The 21,095-nt window shown below is 45.1% G+C and overlaps 1 long non-coding RNA gene across 1 annotated transcript; it reads left to right on the top strand.

Annotated features, from left to right (window-relative positions):
• Positions 1-14,569: 14,569 nt before the first annotated feature.
• On the top strand, positions 14,570-19,543 carry LOC143443933 (uncharacterized). The gene is made up of 3 exons (XR_013113384.1): positions 14,570-18,303; positions 19,029-19,146; positions 19,461-19,543. It is a non-coding gene; the product is annotated as an uncharacterized LOC143443933 (long non-coding RNA).
• The last annotated feature ends 1,552 nt before the right edge of the window (positions 19,544-21,095 follow it).

Below are 21,095 nucleotides of genomic sequence, written 5' to 3'. Positions count from 1 at the left end.
CAGAGTGAAAGGTCTCATATCAGTTCCATCAGTATTTTCAGGGTATTGCTAAAATCCCATTTATCGGCCAGGCTGGCAACAGTGAACTTCACAGCGAGCAGGGCTGATGAAAAGCCTTGGGCCCTGGGGAATTTAAGTTTGAACTCACCAACTTCAAGATGGATGTGTTAGGAATTTAAAGGCTTCTCCTCCCAGAATGCCTCCTTCCTAAAACATCAGGAAGTACTGTTTAACACAAAGGGAAAAGGTACACATAGAATGAGTCTAGGTATCCAGTGTGTGGAAGGGGGACTGAGAGGTCTCTTTTTTTCTTCTAGAACTGGGAGCCACCAAACTACTGCTTATGGGCTAGCCTGACCCCAACACCTGCTTTGTATGACCCACACACTAAGAATGATGTTTACATTTTTAAGAGATTGATAAAAATCAACAAAAGAACATTCTATGATCTGAAAACATGGAGACAGGCATTTTAGTGCTGGTGCTCGCCCACGCCCACTCATCCACGAGCATCAGTGGTTGCTTTCAGACCTCAACAGCAGACTTAAGTAGTAGTAACAGAGACGTGCATGTGGCCAAGAAGCCCAAAACAGCTGTTGACCGAACCTCTACAGCTGACCTCAGCCACAGAATCACCTGACAGGCACCACTATTTTATTTCCTGGGTGCCTAAAACTGGCCCAGTCTGAGAAGCAGAAATCATTTTGTCTTGTCCTTCCTGCCAGAGAACCACACGGTGGTGTGACTATGGGGACTGAGGAAAGCTCAGAGCCTGCCCCAGATTCCTGCTGTCTCTTTAGCACACTTAGACAGGCCTCAGACACAGGCTTCCATCTTCAGTGATATTTGTCATGGTTGATGCAAACTTTCACTTCTGGGTTCAGTGATGCTGGACCTTCTTGGTAGCCATGGGCTTTCCAAATGTAAACCTCTACCTGTGGGAAGAATGAGGTTTCAAATCTCACTCTGGCAGTAGAGCCCAGGAGTTAGATGGGCTCCAAGGTAGGTAGATAGGGAGAGAGGCCATAGCTAGGAGATAAAGGTGGCCAGCTACTTCCTCAACCTCCTGACCTAAGACCAAAGCCCAGAAGCTTTTGTCTCCCACCAGCAGGCACCCCACTGATGGAAGCCCGCTCAAGATATGTCACACAGCAGTCCACATGTTGACAATACCATCAACCATCCTGTGTCTTCAAACTGACCAGCCCTCAGGGAGGAAGGCTCCTCAGAGGCTTTAACCCCTGGCCTGTCCATCCTGATACCAGTTTTCAAGGGAAGTACTGGGGTGTGGCCAGCAGCACTTGCTCACGGATGTGCTTGGAAGGGCAAGAGACTGGATGTCTCACTTCCTGAGTCCTGCCTCCTCTCCACGGAGGGCCTTTTGTCTCTGTGTGCTTGCTGCATGTGTGTGTTTTCTCACCCCCAATAAATATCTTTCTTACTGCTAATTCTGTCTGTGGTGCATGAGATGTTTCTGCTGCTACCTGTTGCACTTCAGTTTTTTTTTTCTACCTTTTAGTGCTTTACCTGGCAGAGAACATGAGCCCAACCAAGGCCCCTAAACTATATCATTTCCAGGGTGCATCATTACATCGTGTACCTGTGCTACCAAAGCCTCAGTTTTGCATCTGTAAAATGGCCAAAGCTGTTAAGAGAAACAGATAGAATCACACACAGTAAAGTGTTCTAGAACTGGCCAGGAATGGCCACTGCATCTGTCACCCACTAGGAACAACATTAGCTGAATTCTCCTTTGCTTTTCTTTGTGGGTCAATGTGAGAGAGTACCTGTTTAGGAATCCTCCTTGCCTTCAGTCAGGACTTCTACTTGCCCAGGTTCCACCCTTCCCACCTCACCCTATGATTCCACCTTTCCTTTGCCATCAGCTTTGGAGACCCTCAACCCCATCTGGGCCAAGGCAGCTTCTCACAACCAAGAAAACCCCTGCAGCTCTTCTTCCCGTGATTGGCTCTCTTGCCTCATGGTCTACTACAAGTGTCCCCAGCCAGACCAGCCTACAGACTTCTTGTCCATTTGTCCCCACCAATCAAATGTTCACAGTGCAAGGAGTGGCTGGCTGTCTTACTCTGTCCTACTCTGTGTCTCTAAGGCTCAACCACAGTGTCCCTACGTCATTTAGGGGATTTGGAAGGACGGTGTGTAGAGAGGAATGCTTGTGAAGATGCTGAGTGTCTTGGGGCAGCAGTGACTGCCTCGGCTCCACCGCCCTCAGCTGGGTTACCAACAGCTGTATGGTGCCAGGCACCCGGTGGAGATTCAGTAAATGTTCTTTGCATGAATGCAGGGTATCTTGGGATTTTTGTCTCAAGGCTTGGGCCATTTCTGCTGATAATTTTTATGAATTCCTCTACAGCCCTTCTACAAAAATACCATGAGTCTACTCACAGTGGCTACCTCATGGGAAACAGTGGGTGACAGTATCAGTGAGCATGAGACTGAAAAGCAGTTTCCTCAAATCCCAGAGCCAAGGGGACAGAGACAAGTATAGGAATAGGATCCCAGCTTAAGTGTGTTTTTTTAAAATTAACTTTTATCTGTTTGCAAGGAGGCCAGTATCTTATACTTTGTATTTTGTTATCAGGACTGAACTGCCTTGAGGTAATGAAAACTTGACACATTGACATGTGGCCAGGGAAACTGTAGGGCAGAAAATTCATTACTTGCATCTTCTGAGAAAATTCTAGAACCAGAAAAAAAAATCTTCATCAGTGACACACAAAGGCTGACTTTTACAGCTACTGCAGATGTTTAGGGGAGAAAGGTTTTATGTGTGGACTGTGGAAACAATGTGAGTGAGATCCCAGCCCTGCTGTGTGCTGTTTGTCATGAGTCCCTCTGGATCCTGTCCTTCCTGACACCAGTCTTCATGGGAAGCATGGAGGTGACCAGCAGCACTTGCTAATGGGTGGGCTTGGAAGACAAGAGCTGAGAGTTCAGGCCTTGAACTACTACCACCACTGGCTCTACCTTCCCCTATCTTCTTCTCCACTGACCCTCCATCACCTGCACCCTGCCCTCCAGAGCAGATTCTTGCCCCATTTGCTGGGCTCACTCATTACTTGCAGGTAGAAGTGGGCTGCAGACTACTGCTTAAGGATAATATCTGTGGGTCTTGTCATTGAGGGTGCCAGATTATTAACAGAGTAAGAGACAGAGAAAGAGAGAGGGAAAGAGGGAAGGAGGAAGAAGGAGAAAGGGAGGGAGGGAAGAAGGAAGAAAAGAAAGAGAGACAGAGACAGAAAGAGAAAGAACTGTTCACTGGACAGTTGCAGTGCTGAGTTGAGCTGAGTGCCTTTCCTGGTCTTCTGGGGGCCCGGAGAGCCTTTCACCATCCTGACCCCAACTCTCCAGAGTTTCCAAGGTGTTCCAGGGACTTCTGGTCAGCTCAGCTATCACCCAGTCTTTCATCTCAATTTTCCAAATGGCATGGACAAGTAAAGACCCAATCTGCCTCTACCTTAGGCTTAAAACTCATCTTATAGTAAAGACAAACTAGGTTCATCCCTGTTCATAACTAAACCCCTGTTTCTCAAGGATTGGGCTATGACCCACCTGTAACCTTAACTACAACTGGTTCTGAACAGCCTGTTCCAGGAATGGCAATCATGTCTCTGTCTCTCAAAAAGTTGTATTGACCATCTTGCAACTCTTCCTTTGTTTCAAAAGGTTGCATGACCACCAATGACTACCTCACTATGCCCACCTTGCAACCCTGTCTTTATTTCAGGAGGTCATTATGTCTGACTTGTTATGCTTATGTTCTGCTCCTGACAAATTACCCATTTGGAAACCCCCCACCCTTGAGCTATAAAAGCCTTGTCTTCCTTGAATCTAAGGCTGACCTCTGGGGGGAAAGCAACCTGTGTGCTCAAATAAAAAAGCCCGCTTTACTTGTTCGCTTTGATGGTAATAATTTCGGTGAGTGATCTTTCTCCCATATTTGGGATTAACACAACTCCTTCTTCCCTCCTTCCCTCCCTCCCTCCCTCTCTTCTTCTTGACTTTAAAATGGTCTAGGGCTGGAGCGATGGCTCGGCAGTGACAAGCACCCATTGATGAGCCAGGTTTAGTTTCCAGCATTCACATGGTGGATCATGACTGTCTGTAACTCCAATTTCAGGGGAACTCGTGCCCTCTTCTAACCTACTAGGGCAGCAAGTTTCCTTGCGGTGCACACATATACATGCAGACAAAACATTCATACATATAAGATAAATAAATTTTAAATAAAATAAAAATGTCCTAACTGACATAAACCATACATACACACACGTACACGCATGCACACTTTTGATATATGTACACACTGTGATGAGCATAGATGCAAATATTCAAAGTAAAATAATTGCAGACATACTTAACACATTAAAAAAAAGTCACCTACTGCAATGAAGTAGGCTTCATCTCAGAGATGCAGGAATGGTTCAACATATGTAAATCAATATGTGTATTCTATCATGTAAACAGACTGGAAGACAGAAGATATAAGATCAGTGGCATGCCCCTTAAATAGAACTGAGGCTTCCCCTTCCATACCCACTCCAGAAGCCATCAATTGTGGAGAGCATCCCAGCCATACTGTTAAAGACTTCCTTTTGATAGCTTCCTGTCTAAGGGTTGGGGGAGAGGTAGGGATTGACACGGAAGCCTTCCATGCCTCTCCCTCTCAACTGTGTGTCTGCAGTCATCAATATCACAGCAAAAGTGACCTCCTTGTTCTTCACAGTCAGCAGGAGCATGGAGCACGAGCCTCCAGATGATTTCTGGGGACAGCACAGACCATGAACACAGCACCTACCTGTAGTCAGAAAATGGATCCAGTCAAGGCCCTCAGAGGCAGCCAGTACCATGGACATCATTATAGCCTCAGGTGGAAGCACAGGCCACTCATATCAACATGGCCCCCTGGCAGCAACACATACAACAGACATCCACATGGCCTTAGATAGTAACATGAGCCATGAACATGAACATGGCCCCTAGCATGACAAAACAGGCACAGTCTGGTTAGTTTCGGTAGCAACTGCCTGGTGAAAGCAAAATAAAACATCAACAAATGATGCTAGTGAACTGACTGCATGTAGAAGAATGCAGATAGATCCATACTTATCACCCAGTACAAACTCAAGTCCAAACGGAACAAAGACCTCAATAAAGAGCCAGATACCCTGAACTTGATAGAAGGAAAAAGTGGGGGATAACCCTGAACTCTTTGGCACAGGAGACAACTTCCTGAGCAGAACACAGATAGAACAGGCACTAAGATCAGCCATCAGTAAACGGGACCTCACGCGTAGCCAACAAAGCTGCAGGCTAAAGAATGGGGAACACTTTTTTTTTTTTTTTGCCAACTACACATCCAATAGAGGGCCACTGTCCAAAATCTATAAAGAACAACAACAACAAAAAGATATCAAGAAAACAAGCAATCTAATTTTAAAATGGGCTACAGATCTAAATAGAGAATTCTCAACAGAGGAAACTCAAAAGAGCTGAGAAAAACTGAAAAATATTCAATATCCTTAGCCACCAGGGAAATGTAAATCAAAACTATTTGGGGTTTTTATCCTACACCCATCAGAATAGCTAAGATTAGTAACACAGGTGACCACTCATGCTGGTGAGGATGTGAGAGAGGGGAACACTTCTTCATTGCTGGTGGGAGTGCTAACTTGTACAGTCACTATGGAAACCAGTGTGGTGATTCCTCAGGAAGATGGGGTCTCCACTGGATCTTGAGCATACACCCAAAGGACAATTCATCCTAGCCCAGAAACACTTGCTCAATTATGCTCACGGCTGTTCTGTTCATCATCGCCAGAAATCGGACATGAGTTAGATGTCCACCAATGGAAGAATGGATAAAGGAAATGTGGTACATTTACACAATGGAGTATTACTCAGTTGTTAAAAAAAAAAATTCCTGACATGAAATTTCTAGGTAAAAGGATTTTAGTTCAGAAAAAAAATCATCCTAAGTGAGCTGAGATCCAGAAGGAGAAATATGGTGCATATTAAGTTATATGTAAATATTAGTTACTAAATTGATGGTAACCAAGCTACAGTCATGGAACCACGGAGAGCAGGTACAGTTAGGGACTAGAGGGAACAGACAGATGTCCTTAGGAGAAGGAAACAGAATTATGCATGGATTGGTGCTGGACTGGAAGGATCTAGTGAGGGGGAGGAGAGGGGATGGGAGAGGGAATGAGGGGAGAAACATCTAACATTTGAGAAGCAGCATAAACTCCTAATACAGTAGAAACTTCCTAAAATATATGCATATGTGAAGATGATCTAACTGAAATAGCCAAATCAGAGGAAGAGCAAGCCCCAACTGGACACCTCTTGTCACCGGGTAAAGCTTCCGATGCCAGGATTGGGTTACATCTAATTGAGTTGTTGGCCAGAGGGGTGCCATGGGAATCCCCAAACAACCCAGGCTTCTGCCAAGGCAATAGTTTGCTCTCTGCAAATTGATACCAAGGCCCCATTGCTGAAAACAACCCCTGTACATCTCACCGAGCAGGAAGATGACTGGGGCCCACTTCACCCTTCAGTTCTATCATCTTTTTACGGAAAGTACCTGCACACTCTCAAAAGAGAAACAGAAACACAGTCCAGCTACAAACCTCTGATTGGCAATGGTGTCCTGCTTGCAAAATGTGCTAGGGCAATGGAGACCCAAAGTGAGAGACCTTGGAACACTGAGCCCTAAACAGGATGTCATCATCAAAGCCCTCCCTCTAGGGCTTAGGAAACCCCGTGGAAGAGGAGACAGAGTGTAAGAGGGGATCGAGGACAGGAGGAAACGAAACCCTTTAACTCATCATGACCAAAGCTTGTATGAGCTCATAGAGACTCAGGCAGCATGCACAGGTCTGCGTGGTCTGCATCCGGTCCTCTATACATATATGGCTTCCAGCTTAGGGTTTCTATGGGACTCCTGAGTGTACAAAGGAGTGGGTCTCTGATTCTTGTGCCTTCTCTTGGGCTCTTATCCTTCTGTTTGTTTGTTTTGTCCAGTTTCCATGTGATAATTTTGTTTTATCTTACCATATTTTATTATTCTGCCCTAGAAGCGCCTATTCTGGTTCCTAAACCAGCCAAGAGCCTCGCCTGACAGACACCTGTTCAGCTTCAGTGAGCGCAGTAAGCCTCCAATTTGACTACACCACTTTGTGGTCCCAGTAGCAGCATAAGAGAGCCCCATTGCCCAGGGTGCTAGCTAGCTACCTGCACTGGAGTCACTTTCACGGGGATGTGTTAGCATCGGGTATTTATTTTTATTCACATTTTTTTTCAGACACCTTGCCTTGTGCTTTCTGTCCATTTGTCTGTCCATTTGTCTGTCCTCTTTTGCAAAGTACATCTCCAGCCCTTTGTATATTTTTAACAAGCGTATCTCTGGTCTATCTGTTATAGAAATCTACATGTCTGCAGCTTTCCCTTGTGCCTACTTAACGCATATGACCTGAGTATAATCTTTGTAACACAAAACCTCAGTGAGCAGGAGAGAATCCATATACCACAGGCCACTTTTGCTGGCCTCTGCTTGAAAATCGCTCTTCCAAGTCAATAATATTTACAGTTCTCCACCACAGAAGGTGCCCTTGCAGCTCCTCCCAATCGATACCCAGCCCTGTCAAGGTGAGTTCTGTTCTGACCTCCCTCACCACAAATTTGTCCTACATGTTCTTGTCCTCAATATGTCTGGAAGGAAGCAGACTGTGCGCTCCAGCCTCTGGCTCCTTCTGCTCTGCAATTTGTCTGTGAGGTTCACCGCCTTCTGAGTTTCATCCACTTTCTGGGCAGTGACAGTTTATCTGGTTTTGGTGTTGTATGATACTTCATGGTATAAATAGACTGTATTTTGGGTTGCTTGTTTCTAAGCTGATATCATGAAGAATGTGGTAAATGAGTGTATTTTATATTTTACACCAGTGTCTAGTCGCACTTTCACTCACACAGTTTGTGGGCGTGTGTTCGTCAGCTTTCCAAGACTTGCATATGATTGTTCTTAGTTTTAGCTCTTATGTGATGTGTGTACCAGTGAATCCGATGGCTTCACCCACTTTAAAGTCTTGATAGCAATGCACCAGAGCGACCCACAACAGTCACCCTCTTTTAAGAAACTCCTCTTGAGTTTCATGGTTACCAATAAACTTTATGTTCCTTTTTTTTGTCTTTGTCTTTTTGTTTTTTATTTATAAGAGCTCTTTACATAATCTGGGAAAGAATCTTCTGTCCGATGTATATGTCATTTTGTTTTCTCCTCGCTTATGGCTTGCTTTTCATTTCCCAAATGATTTCTGTTGAAGAATGGAAATTTTCCATCAGAGAGAAGGTTCCAGTCATCAGCTATTACCTTGCCTACCCTCAGAAAGACAGTCCTGCGGGGCAGTCAGACCTCCTGCAGGGTCATCTCCATGCCTCTGCTCCCAGGCTGCAGCTGCTCTGACTTGTCTGCCCTCTCTCCTCTGGCAGCGCTGCTCTCCTCAGAGAAGTTCTTCCACTTGGGATCCCTGCGGGGCAGCAGAGGCTGAGGCTTTTCTCTGCAGGAGAGCTGTTCTCTTTTTCTGACTGGTACCTAGACAGACAGGACTTGAAGGATGGAGCTGTGCTCTGGCCCAGGGGAAAGGCCTTGCCTGTTGGGTAGTACGCCCATCTCCTTCCCTAGCTCTTCAAAGCTCACTTTTCAGCTGAGCCCACGCTGGGCTCTTTCAGTATGTTCGAACTTTCTTATCGAGTCCCTCGTGGCTCTGTTTCCCACTTGCTGCTGGGACAAGCGATGCTGACACCACCTAGAGTGTCTTCCATGCAACAGAATGCTTCAGGAGCTCGCAGCAATGCAGGGTTTACAATATGGAGTTACTTCCACCTTAGTGACAAGATCTTATAGCACAGGCTCAATATTTATACTCCACGTTTGGGTCCAGCATCATCCAATCAAGTCTGTGTGGTCGCATTGCCTACCTCTAAGGCTCACTTAGAAGGGCTCTTCCTCCTCCCGAGGAGTTTTCTAATGACCAAGGCACAGCAGAAGCCCAAAAGTTTGTTGTGGAAAATGTGCATCCTCCTTTCTGCAAACCTCGTTTAAAAGTTCACATTTCTTTCCGCTGGATGTGAACAAGCCCCGGTAGCAAAACAATGCCGCAAAGCAATGCCTGCAACTTGGTCAGCAACGGAGAGCATTATCATAGCATATTATCATTATTTTAAACTGTCAGTCACGCGTGCCATAATTTCTATATTACAGATGTTAGATGCATTGCTAGATTTCTGTATTTAGCCTGCTAATAAAGAAGCAACTATAATACAGGCACCAGATCACAAATTTTCTTCTAAAGCTATATTGGTAACTTATTTTTACTATAATGTATCCTGTCATACACTTTACTCTGAGAAAGTCCATAATGTTTTCAAAATTGGCAAAGGACTCTGGGTAAAATTATAAGAGAGGGTTAAAGAAAACAGCTCAAGGGTCCTCTGAAACCCACAGCCATTTCAAATGAGTGGGCGAGCCACGCTGATGACCTGGTGGGTGCATGCCTGGGATGGGAGCAGCTGAAAGCCTACTCTGTCCACTGCTTGGTGCCTTTGGCATTCAAGGGTGAGGGTGGGGGACTCTCTGTGGGCCAGAGCATGTGGCTTCAGTTTTTCCTGGATTCTGGCATTCCGGAGATTCTAAAAGAATAGGGCATCTCTTTCTCAGGTCAGAGGAAATGGGTAGCTATCTAGCTAAATAGATTTCATGCTTGACTTCAGGGGAATAGCCCGAATGATGATCTGTTTGGGGGAGTGAATTAAAGAGATAAGCAGGCCCACGGGTTTTGTTTGGTTTAACTTCTGCTGCTCTGGTCACTTTCCTGAGCATCTCAAAAGAAAAATACAGTTTGACAGACCTCTTCTGGCATCCTCCTCCCCAGATTCTGACCGGATCCTGCTTCTTAGAGGGCACTGACCCGGAATTAGCTTGAAGAAAAACCCTTGCCAGGACCACCTCCCTCCAAGCCAATCAAAACGTGACTATTCTTTTGTCTCTACTCCGAGCACTGGGTCTTGATTTCACCCTCATGTCTTCTAATTAGTAAGCTCCTTTGCATTGAGCCCAGACTCATGGGAAACAGCCGCCATTCTCCCCTAAAGGCGATGTCCCTAGGTTCTCCTTGACATTGAATATGCCGAGCATGGAGGTGAGCAGCTTTAATGCCAGCACTCGGCGAGGGACAGATGCAGGTAGATCTCTGTGAGTTTGAAGCCAGCCCGGTCTAGATAGCAAGTTCTAGGCCGACTGGGCTACATAGCAAAAGCTTAGCTCAAACAAACAAGCAAACTTTTAAAAACATTGACTAAAATATAAAATTGAATATGAAACTGTGTGGTAACAATCTGTGTAAGTCTATTCCCTGGTCCTACCATGAAGGACTAAGTGAGCTACCTTAACGTCAAATTCAGGGATGTGCCGTTCCTGTACTACATTTTTGTCTACAGAGCATCTCCCCGACTTGTCCCGTTCTATCCTTCCTCCTCCCACTCTTTGCTGAGGCAGCAGGAGTAGGGCGTGAGGATGCTCCAGCTTGGGTGAAGTGCCCCTGACACCTATGTCTTCCTAGGTGGCGGTAGCTGTCCCTTTTCCCCTCCTCCACTAAAGTCACTTGCTTTGTTATGTTCAGAGAAAAATGAATGGGACATTCTGCACATGCCATTCTTCCAAACACTGCAAGTTCACTATAAAGGCTGCTGTCTTCTGCCCTATTGAGACCACTGTCCAAACGGTTGAAGAAGCAGTTTTATTGGCTCTGTTTTTGCAATAGTCTCTTACTCCAGAGGCAAAGAGGGGGAAACACTGCTCCGTGCTGGCTTTTTTCAGTGTTCTAACTAAGTAACTAACGAGCGAATCTTTTGGAGCAGTTTCTAACCATAGCGATGGCTGTCCGATTCTTGGATGCCGCAGGCGGAGCTTGCGAAGATTCCGAAGGCCGGCTGCCCTGACTCTGAGTCACAGCTGGAACCAAGCCAGTTTATTTCTGACCTTTCCTCTAAGTTACATTAGCCCTTAGATAAGTTCAGATTTTGGCTCCCTAATTTACTTATCCATAAGAGAGCAAAAGAAAGCTAAATACACTCTCGGTCTGTTCCACTTCTGTCCTTTGATTTACTTATTTTAAATTTTTATTACATTGTGTGGGCAGGGCATCTGGAGGTCAGAGGTTAACAGAGTCAATTCTTTCTTTTCACTGTGTGGGACACTGGGATCTAACTTGGCATCAGGCTTGGCAACAAGCATCATCTTGGCCTGGCCTTGGCCTCTGTGCTGTCTCACTGGCTCAGTTCTGACATTTTAGTATTCAAGTGCAGGAACACACACACACACACACACACACACACACACACCACATGTAAGAGAGAGAGAGAGAAAGAGAGAGAGAGAGAGCCATTAAAATATCCAATTATAGCAATCCAGAAAAAATAAAAGGGATTCTGTTTTATATGGTGCTAAAGATTCCCATTTGACTCTGCAATCTCTTAAGTACTCAACATGTGTACCCATGAAATTCTACTAGTTCCCTGTAAACTATTTTTGAAAAATTGGTTGGGGCCAGTATAAATGTTGCCTCTTACTATCCAAGGCTCAGAACCGTAGCTGTAGGACGGCCATGTACATTGAATGCTTTTCTTTCAGCAACTGTCAAGGGCTGGGTTTTATGATACGCTAGCCTTCCTTATCTAAACAGTGTCTTACAGGGAGAGCGAGTGAGGCCGACAAGCAGCCTGGAATCCATTCTGCTCTGATTTCATCTGCCAGGGCAGTGCTGTGGACAGCCATCAGGACCCGGGTTCCTCAAGCGGCAGAGAGACTTGGGACAGTTCTTCCTCTGTTCTTACATCTCCAGGACTTTGGAGAAAGGAACGCAATGTTGCTGCCGGCCGTCACACTCCAGCTTAACAGCTCTGTAAAACATGCTGACCTCTGTGAGGTCTGCTTGTTGGTGCTGGACTTCAAGTATTATTCACCAAACTGCTGCCTTTTCAGACAGAACCCTGCTCCCACCCAAAGCGCCAGTCCTTAGCAGGCTTTGCTGTTTAATAGGTTTGTGTTTTTGTTGTTGTTGTTATTGTATTTTTTTTAGTTTTTTAAAATTAAAATATAATTACATCATTCTCCCTTCCCTTTCCTCCTGGTAACCCTTCCCATGTGTGCCCCTTCACTATCTTTCAAACTTATGGCCTCTTTTTCTTTGATTATATTCTCTCTCTCTCTCTCTCTCTCTCTCTCTCTCTGTCTCTCTGTCTCTCTTTCTCTCTCTCCTTCCCCCCCACACTCCTTATTTAATACAGAGTTACACCTGTTCTATCCACATAATGTTCATGCATGGTTTAATGCTGTATCATGTCCCTGTTCGAGAATGGTCCACAAAGAATGATGGAGAGAAGAGGCCGGACTCTGGCACCCCAGGCAAATACAAACCACACAACCTGCTGCCTGATGCTGTGCTTTACCTATTTAAGATCATGGGATGCCACAGACAGGGTTTTGGAGAACGGTGTCCTGTTAGGCACACCATTCTCCCACTGAACAAAATTCTTTCTCTTTCATGATCCCATTCTGTTCTCCCCTCAGCCTTACTGATCACTCTGCTGCGTTCCAAAGGCCATTCTGGAGTCTGAAAAAGTGCAAACCATGCCCTATGTGGGACACCCACGGTAGGATGTGGCCTTCAGAGAAAGGAAACTACTTTTCCTTATGGAAGCGCCAGGCACTAAACCATCTGGATTGTGGAGAGAGAGAGAAAAAAATCCAGTCATTCTGATGTTTTGTCTATACAGTACCAAACATTTGGAAGCTGGGTGACAGACCAAATTTTTCACTTTGCATTCTGATGTTTTTACATTATGCTGAAACAACTTAAAATCAGCTATATCCTAAATGATTGAAGCCCCATGCTTGTACTTGGTGACTAATTGAAGTTTTGAAGTGATCGAAGAAACAAATGAAGCAGAAGTTTTAGGCTGCTTCTTTATGGAATATGCTAGGTTTTTTAAAAGTCACACCCATTGCAGCTCTGCTGTAAGGACGAGAGCAGTGGAGAGGATTCCCAGAAATACTGACGCTCAGTTCCTGAAGATTCTGTGTAAACTTTCCATTCACAGTGGAAACCCTCTCAGTTGTCAAACTCCGGTTAACACTTGAACAGCTAAAAGCAATCTTTCCAAACAAGTTACTTCCTCTAAGCAATTTTAAAATACACGTATTTGTCTCATGCAAGCATGCTCAGCAGGTCAGCAGAGTTCTACCAGGGGTCTACCAGGAGCCTTTTAAGAAGACATTTTGGAGAAACAACTTTATTGATGCAAAAATTAAAATAAAAAAAAAAAGATTTCATCCACTGGAGCCACCTTGAACTCTTGCCCCAGAAACATGGGCGGAGACGATGTTTAAGCAGTGTGCAACATGACCATTTGGAAAGAAACAAACTAAATTTTGTGTTGAGAATTGTGTTTCTTGTTTGTTCCCATGTTAAATACAGTTGTGGGATCTAACACTTGTTATGTGTTCAGAACACATTCCATGTATCAGAGACACTACTCTCATTCACTCCGGCGTCTCTGCTCCCAGGGGGCTTTGCAGGCACGGCATAAGCCGCGAAAATCCCAATATATTTTTGATTATTTCCACAAAGGTATATTGAGTGTGTGCATTACACATACCAGTATTATTGAGCTGAACTGGCCCAGTGCCGCGTTTTTGCTGACTCAGCCCACGGCTCCTCTTTCCCGGATTACTAAAACAACTTTTCTCCATAAGCAAGAGAAATAAAGAGGGCTCTTATTTTCACCCTTAATTATACCAAGCCCGAAGGCAAAATCAGACCAAATTTTTAGAACAAAAAAATTTTTTCCAGTCTTCTCTGCCACCCCAAGAGTTTCAATATTTGAAAATCAGCTTACTTTTCGCTGATGAACTTGTACCTTTTCTGCCAGGGTTGCCTCTCCAATGCAAGTTGCTCACGCGTTTTGATGCCCTGTGTACTATTTTGAGCAAGATAGGCCAAGCTCTCCCAGGTATAGACTTGTACCAATAAATATTTCTTAGTTTCACACAGAAAAAGGTACATTACCCAATATTAGGCTGTACAGACCACCTTCTCTGACTCAGCGAGGGAATCTCCAGAGATCTGGGGTCTGTATTATTTATGAACACAAGGGCAATGGTCAGTGTCCATACACACAGAATGTTCTCGAAATTAGGTTCTCTGTTCTCTGATACATTCAGCAATTCGGTGCCGTGGGAATCACTGGGCCCTAGGTTAGCAGGAAGGTTGGGGAAATTTCCGCAGCACAACCTCTAGGACAACTCACTAATCAACACAAATCTCAAAAAGTCCTGGGCTAGGCCCACAATTGGCATTCCTGAAACCGAGGACCACCAGCTGAGCTTTAAATAAATGCAGATGTGACAGACAGAGACCCCAAGGAGGGCGGCCTCTCCACTCACAGGTCCTCCCCTGCACAGGCGAGTGTGCCACAGGCAGTAACATGGCAGGGGATGGGGTGGACACCGACTTGAAAGGCCCTGGGTTTGAAAACAGTTCGATGATTTCGGCCGCCCACCACCCGGTGGGCCTCGCTACTTCTTCCTCAGAGGCTGTGGTTGATCTAGCCCGGCCGCCCCAGGGTAGACTGTCAGGCCTGGCTGGGACAGTCACAGACCTAGCCTGCTCGCACAGGGACTGCGGGGAGGCTTGGCTCGCCCGGCGCAGGGCCAGGGCAGCCAGTCACCGAATCACTCCAGACCTGGAATCTTGGGCGCGACAGCGTGGAGCCGGACACCGAGATTGCAGAACCGATGAAGGTGTCCTGAACTTTGTAAGCCCGAGGCTACCAAGAGGTGGAGCCCGGGACAGGCGGCTGGGCGCAACGAAACTGCCCAGCAGCTAGAAACCCTGGGAACCCAGCCACCCTCGGGTCCGCAGCCGGAGAGCCTGCAGAAAAACTGGGAGAAGGGAACTGTGCGCGCTTCCCTTGTTAGATCTTCCCCGAGGGCGACTCCCAGTGACCTCAACGATCTGTAACCCCCACCTCCAGCCTGGACCGCACCACTCACAACCTTTTGGTCTCCCTACCCTCCTCTCTCACCCTCCCTTTGCCCACCCCCGCCGGTGCCACTCAGGTCACTCGGGGGGTTGACCGAGATCCCAGCTGCACAAACACTGGGGATAGCCCGCGTCTGCCGCAGGACCTTGCACCACCCCCGCCCCAGGGCTCGGGGTCTCTTCTCTGCCTCCGGAGAAGCGCTGAGCAGTGGGGCCTGACCCTGGAGTCGATGACTGCCTCCAGCACCGGTTTTACCACCTTCGTCCGCCGGCTCCCGGTGCTTCTAGGTTCTTTTCCGTCGCCCGCAACCGCCAGGCCAGAGTTCCCCGGGTCCCTGCCGAGCATCCCCCGCTTCCCTCCCAGCCCGCGCGGCGCTGGGAGCCGGGATCCGACTGGCGGCACCCACTGCGGTAGATCCCTGGCCTCGGGTCTCTACAGCAGCCGACCCGGAGCCACGTGCGCCAGGCGGGCTCCACGCCCTGCGGGGGCCGCTCTGCCCCCGGGCTCTGACTGAACCACTCCCCAGCACCTGCACCCACCTCGCCTGCTCGCCTTTTCTTCTGCGCGGAAATGCCACCGGCTTCAGACAATTTCAGTCAGGTTCCCAGCAGTAGAGGGGGATAGGGCATTCCGATCGCGGGAGAGCAAACTGGCCCCAGGCGACCCGCATTAGAGCAGAGAACCTTTTGCCTGGCCAGGAGATGGGACAGCCCAAAGAGCGAGGTTAACCCTAAGTGGTGAATAGCTTCATAGTATAGCGAAGGGCTATCCAAACCATCCTTTTCTGCAGACCTGGCAGGACCCGGAAGCTGGTCGTAAGCAAGAGCAAGAACTCGAATTTATTGGCGTAAGTCTCATTTTAAAAGGTCAACACAAGTAAGAGGCACATAGCAATTAAACGCCGGTGATGAGAGCGCTGGACACGGCTGGGCACTGCTCACTGTCTCAGGACCTTTCATTTTTTGGTTCAAAGTGCAAAATTAAGCTAAAAGATTTCCTTACAGCAAACAGCCAGGGGCGTACGGTGACTTTCCCTCTGAGGGAACTCTTGCTGATCCCATAAACAACACCGTCAACAACGCTCTAAGGTTTGTGCTTGTGCAACAAACCCGGCAAAACAGAACCAAGCTAAAGGAAGACGAAGTCCCACTGAGAGGATACTTCTTTCAATCCCGGAAAAAAAATAGGTATTGATTTGCATAGTAAATCTGAATCACAAAGGGCCAAGCACAGCTTCCCTTTCAGGATACTATCTCAGCTTTCCTGGAACCCCAAAGAAAACAAACAGCGTTGTCAGTATTTTGTTCCTTAGGGGAATAAATTGTCCTTTTGAGCCGCCGTGGAGTGCTCCGGAATGAGATGTGCTGTATATATTAGGATATTTTGGAAGCTGGTGCAGGTGTGGGCTGATTCAAATTACTTGGGTTTGTGTTCTTCTAAAGGGTCAAATGAAGGATCTGGTTTTAGGGAAGGTGGACAGGAATACGGTTTCCTGAGTGAAAATGTCTGTGAGCCCCGCCTCGCATGGAGAACGTAAATGCAATCCTGACCAGGCATCCCCCGATGGCCCAGGAAAACGGTGTGTCTATCAGCATGCATGTCATCAGCCCTAATTATTTAATATTTGCACTCAATTAATCAAATGCCTTCGCCATTTTGAGAAATTTCACAAATAAGCAATTAGTAAAACAATATGTAAAGTCTACAATCTGTTGATTTAACTGTGAATTATTAAGGCTTATTCTCCTTACTTAACTTATAAGAATATTTAACAGCTAGGAAATTCGTGGCTGTTGAAAAAAAAGCATACAAATTTCGGTGTTAAATATTCTAAAGCTGCAGAATTCTGACAGTTGCACAAGTACTTCTTTCAAAGTCATTTTAGAACATAATCTAGGAAATAAAATTAGAATATCCTGGTCTTAATCTCTGAAGATATTGGTGAGTTGTCTATATGGTTTCTTAAATGATCTTCTACACAAAACTTCAGGGACCTTTTAAAACCCTGTTAAAAGATGTAAATTAGGCTTTGTCAAGTCAGGCATTTAGTTCTACAGAGCCATTACTCCTTCTAAGACAACACACAAAACTAACAGCCATATTGGTTTTATTCCCTAAATATCAGTCTCTGAAACTCCCTGAATGTAACCGACCTCGTGGAGTTGGCTCATAGTCTATAAAAACTACTGGGAAACTATGTACAATTATGCAGATCACTAGTAGTTTTTAAGTCACTAAAACTAGATACATAAATTTTTTTGGCTTGAAGGCGAGGCTGTAAATCTAGATCTTTCTAATGGGAGATAAATTATAGCTCATTCAGATTTGTCCTATTCTACCGAAAATAATAATTTTCTCTGCTGTCAGAGATGCCCATGAGGGCAACTTTTTATTATATTTTTGAGAGCTGTTAAATTCGAAGATTAAACAAATAACTTCAAACCGCTGTTTATCAGAAAAAGCTTTCAGACCATTAATAATATTTTGCTTCTAAGGGGTGTATTTGAGAACAGAAAAATAGTCACATTAATATTGCACTTTCATAACCAATAATCCATACGTAGAACCTGAAATATGTGCCCAAAAAATGAAATACCAAGGTCCAGGTGGAGGACACTCTAAATTGTGCTTGGCAGAAAAAGAGTGTGTTGCCAACAGTCCTTAAGTTCTGTTCTTTATGATAATGAAGCGGTTGGGGGGGGACCTCTCACCAACCTTGCACAATCACAGCTGTGTGTATGGGTAGTGTGGGGGTCACCCCCACCTCTAATCTCAACTTAGCCTTTTTAAGGCAAGGAAATAAAGGGGAATGCGCAGGCTACTCTGCCACACATAAGGATGTATAGTTTATTAATAGGGGAATTTAGCTTAACCCTCTCACTATTCATCTGAAATTAATTAACTGTGTAGAATTACAAGGTGGGTGTACCCCAGACAGCAGGCTTGCTCGGACTAATCAAAAGGGCACATGTTGAATGAACACGATTTAGTTAAGGTTAATCCAGTGAAGAGGATACGTCCCTGGTCTTAATTACTCCAGGTGATAGATTGTGGGATGGGAAAATAGGAAGGAAGGGAAATTTGGTTCTGCCAAAGACCAGGATTTTCTAATTTAATTTAGCTCTCTGTTTTCACAGTTTCCGTTCTGAGAGCAGGACCACACTCTCTGGGCTCTTGTTGAAGGTGGGTGAAAGAAAGAGAACGGGCATTGGGCATGCAGCACTTTTCCTTTTAATTAAATAAAAACAAATATGATGTTTCAAAGATGTTTGTGATCATGTGCTCATCATTACACACTTGTCAATTTGGGAAGTTTTAGCACAACAGTCTATTCTTGCTTATTTCTCTTGGAGGTTATTTTTTTTTTTAAGTCTTGGTGCCCAGACTCGGTCGCTGTAGAACAGAGAAGTTCCACAGGGCTGTGATGGTAAGGTGGACGCAGTTGTTATTTAGAATAACACAGTGGAAATATTAATTAGCACACAACGACCATCATGGGTGAGCCGCAGAAGAATGTGAAGTTGAGGAAAGCAAGAACACACACCCAGTGGTTCCAGTTAGATGAAGCTAAAGAAAACAACAACAAAAAACCCCAGCGTTTCCAGCCAGAATAGCGTTGCCCTTGGCTGGACAGCCATTATTCAGCACCAGGTTTCTGGGCATAGTGATGTTTGTTTCTTACGAAAGTTCACTGAGCTTATGGACTCCTGAACTTATGATTTGCGTGTTTTCCTAGATTTGTCTTTTACGTAAACAAAACATTTACATCCATTTTTTTTTTAAATACTGAAAAGCACAAGGCTAGAGAGTGGACAATGTATATTTTAGATGGCAAAGGGTTAGGGCAGAGGTCTGAGGAGATACTTAAAAAAGAAAATGTAGAAATTGTTTTCCATTGTTATTTGTAGGGGCTGAAGGAGTCCTCTGGGCCATTTTAACTTCGCCCATCTATAGCTTGCCTCCTGTCCAGTCTTCTCCAAGAATCTGGGTGCTTCTCATTTTCCTGGTGTGTTTTAAAGCTGGAATGTGAGTTAAGTGCTTGAGACCCTTCACTCTCTGTCCCTGTTTTTAGGTGCAACCGTCACCTCAATTTGTTTTCTTTACACAAATGCATGGAAAAAATCATTGGATGATTTTCCGATTTTCAGGTTTGTGATCCATTTTCTGCTCAGGAATGGGGTATCTGTTTCTGATTTATTAGCGTTTGAGCCTCTCGTTTCCTGCCATTGATCAAGCCTAATACTTAGTTGAGCTGATGAGTTTTATATGAAATCTGATATTTCAGGAAGACAGAAGGTTGAACCCATTTTTAATATCTTTCTGCTCTTCATCTTTTTCAGAATTTTACATACCCTTGTGGTACCAGCAAAACCTGCAACAATATATTTTTTTAACTGCATCTTCATGGTAGAAAACATTTTGGAAGTAAACATGTATTTATCAATAAAATGGATGTTCGTCAAGTGTCAGTTACATTTTATCCTTATATATACATTTACGCTCTCCTGCCAAAACACAGAGTCCCCCTGGTACAGCTGGCTGAAGGCTATGCCATCTCTATTGACGTCTCAGTTGATCAGGTCAACTCCGGGAAACATCTGTATTTGATCATTTTGCACAAAACACACGGCCTTTCTAATGCTGGACTTTCCTGGAATCAGCTGCAGACTGTCCAAGTCTCCCTCAGGAGGAAAAAAAAAAATCCCTCTGAAACTATATAATACCTACACTAATTCCCGCTTGGATGAGCCCAGGGGCATCTGCAGCTCTAGTATCCTAGCTGGTATCACACTTTGGGAAAGCGTTTCCATCCATAGGAAAAGGCCATTCTAATTCTTGCCAAAGCTAGACCGTTTTTTTGCTCTTTATTCCTCTGAGTGCTGAGAAAGGAAAAGCAGTAAGAACCGATAAGACAGTCATCCACGTTGGCTCAGAATCCCACCCATTCCAGAGCCTGGTGTGAGCCAATGTGCCCTGCACCCAGGCTCCAGGGAACAGCACAATTCTTTTTCTTGTGATTTTCTTTTCTCTGTTTCTCTTCTTTTGGTCATATTATCCATATTATATTCTTGGTATATATTTTCAACAGAAAATCCAAAGGACACTTCTCTTTCTCAACTAAAGCAAAATAATAATAACAACTTTTAGGATGGTTAGCTAGCCAGAGATTGAATTTTATGGGCATAAAATATGTTTTCATTAACTCTACAGAAACATAATTGAAATGTAAAAGAAAATTGGCAAAAGCTGTACTATAATCTTTTAATTAAACACAATTAAAAGTTAAAGCTTAAGGCAGAATGACAAACGTTTTGTTAAAACTTGGGACATCTTTAAATCCATTCTGGTAGGATATTTAGGAAATACCCAATCGACTGTTTATAAAACTTGCTCACTACATTTTAAAATGTTGGGGTCTGAGTGCCTTCCACTCAGAAAGAGGATGAAGAAAGGGGCAGGAAAACAAAACAAAACAAAACAAAAATAACCCAACAATTTGGTTACATCTTTACTTACTATCTCCTCAAAGTACCAAACTGGAGGCAAAAGATGGGGGAAGATAATCTGTCCCTTCAGGAACTGTGGGTGTGGTCAAGAGAAGAAACTAACACCTGTAAATGACAGACAAAGGAAGCCCATTAGGCCAGTAAGGAACTGAGTCACAGCAGACACAGTTCTCACCTTCCTGGTGTTGGGCACACCATGGAGACAGACATATATGGTTGCAGGTTGAGCCTCTGTCTCTGGCCCCTTACGTCTCAGTGCTGTTGCCAGACCCACTGTTCATCACTGGCTGTGTGCTAAGGTCAGAAGACCTGCACTTGGACCCTAACATGGCTGGAACAACAAATAAAACAATGCTATCTTACAAGACATTGTCAAGAGAGGGGAGGACTCAATGTATTCTCCAAATGCTCAAGGCCATGGTGTGCACGGCTTCAGTGCTGCGGGGGCCCACCTCTCTGACAACAGCC

The sequence above is a fragment of the Arvicanthis niloticus genome, chromosome 11 (assembly GCF_011762505.2).
Source record: "Arvicanthis niloticus isolate mArvNil1 chromosome 11, mArvNil1.pat.X, whole genome shotgun sequence".
In the NCBI taxonomy this organism is placed as follows: domain Eukaryota; kingdom Metazoa; phylum Chordata; class Mammalia; order Rodentia; family Muridae; genus Arvicanthis; species Arvicanthis niloticus.
Note: the sequence above shows the minus strand (reverse complement) of the source record. Positions and strands in the feature narration are given on the sequence as shown.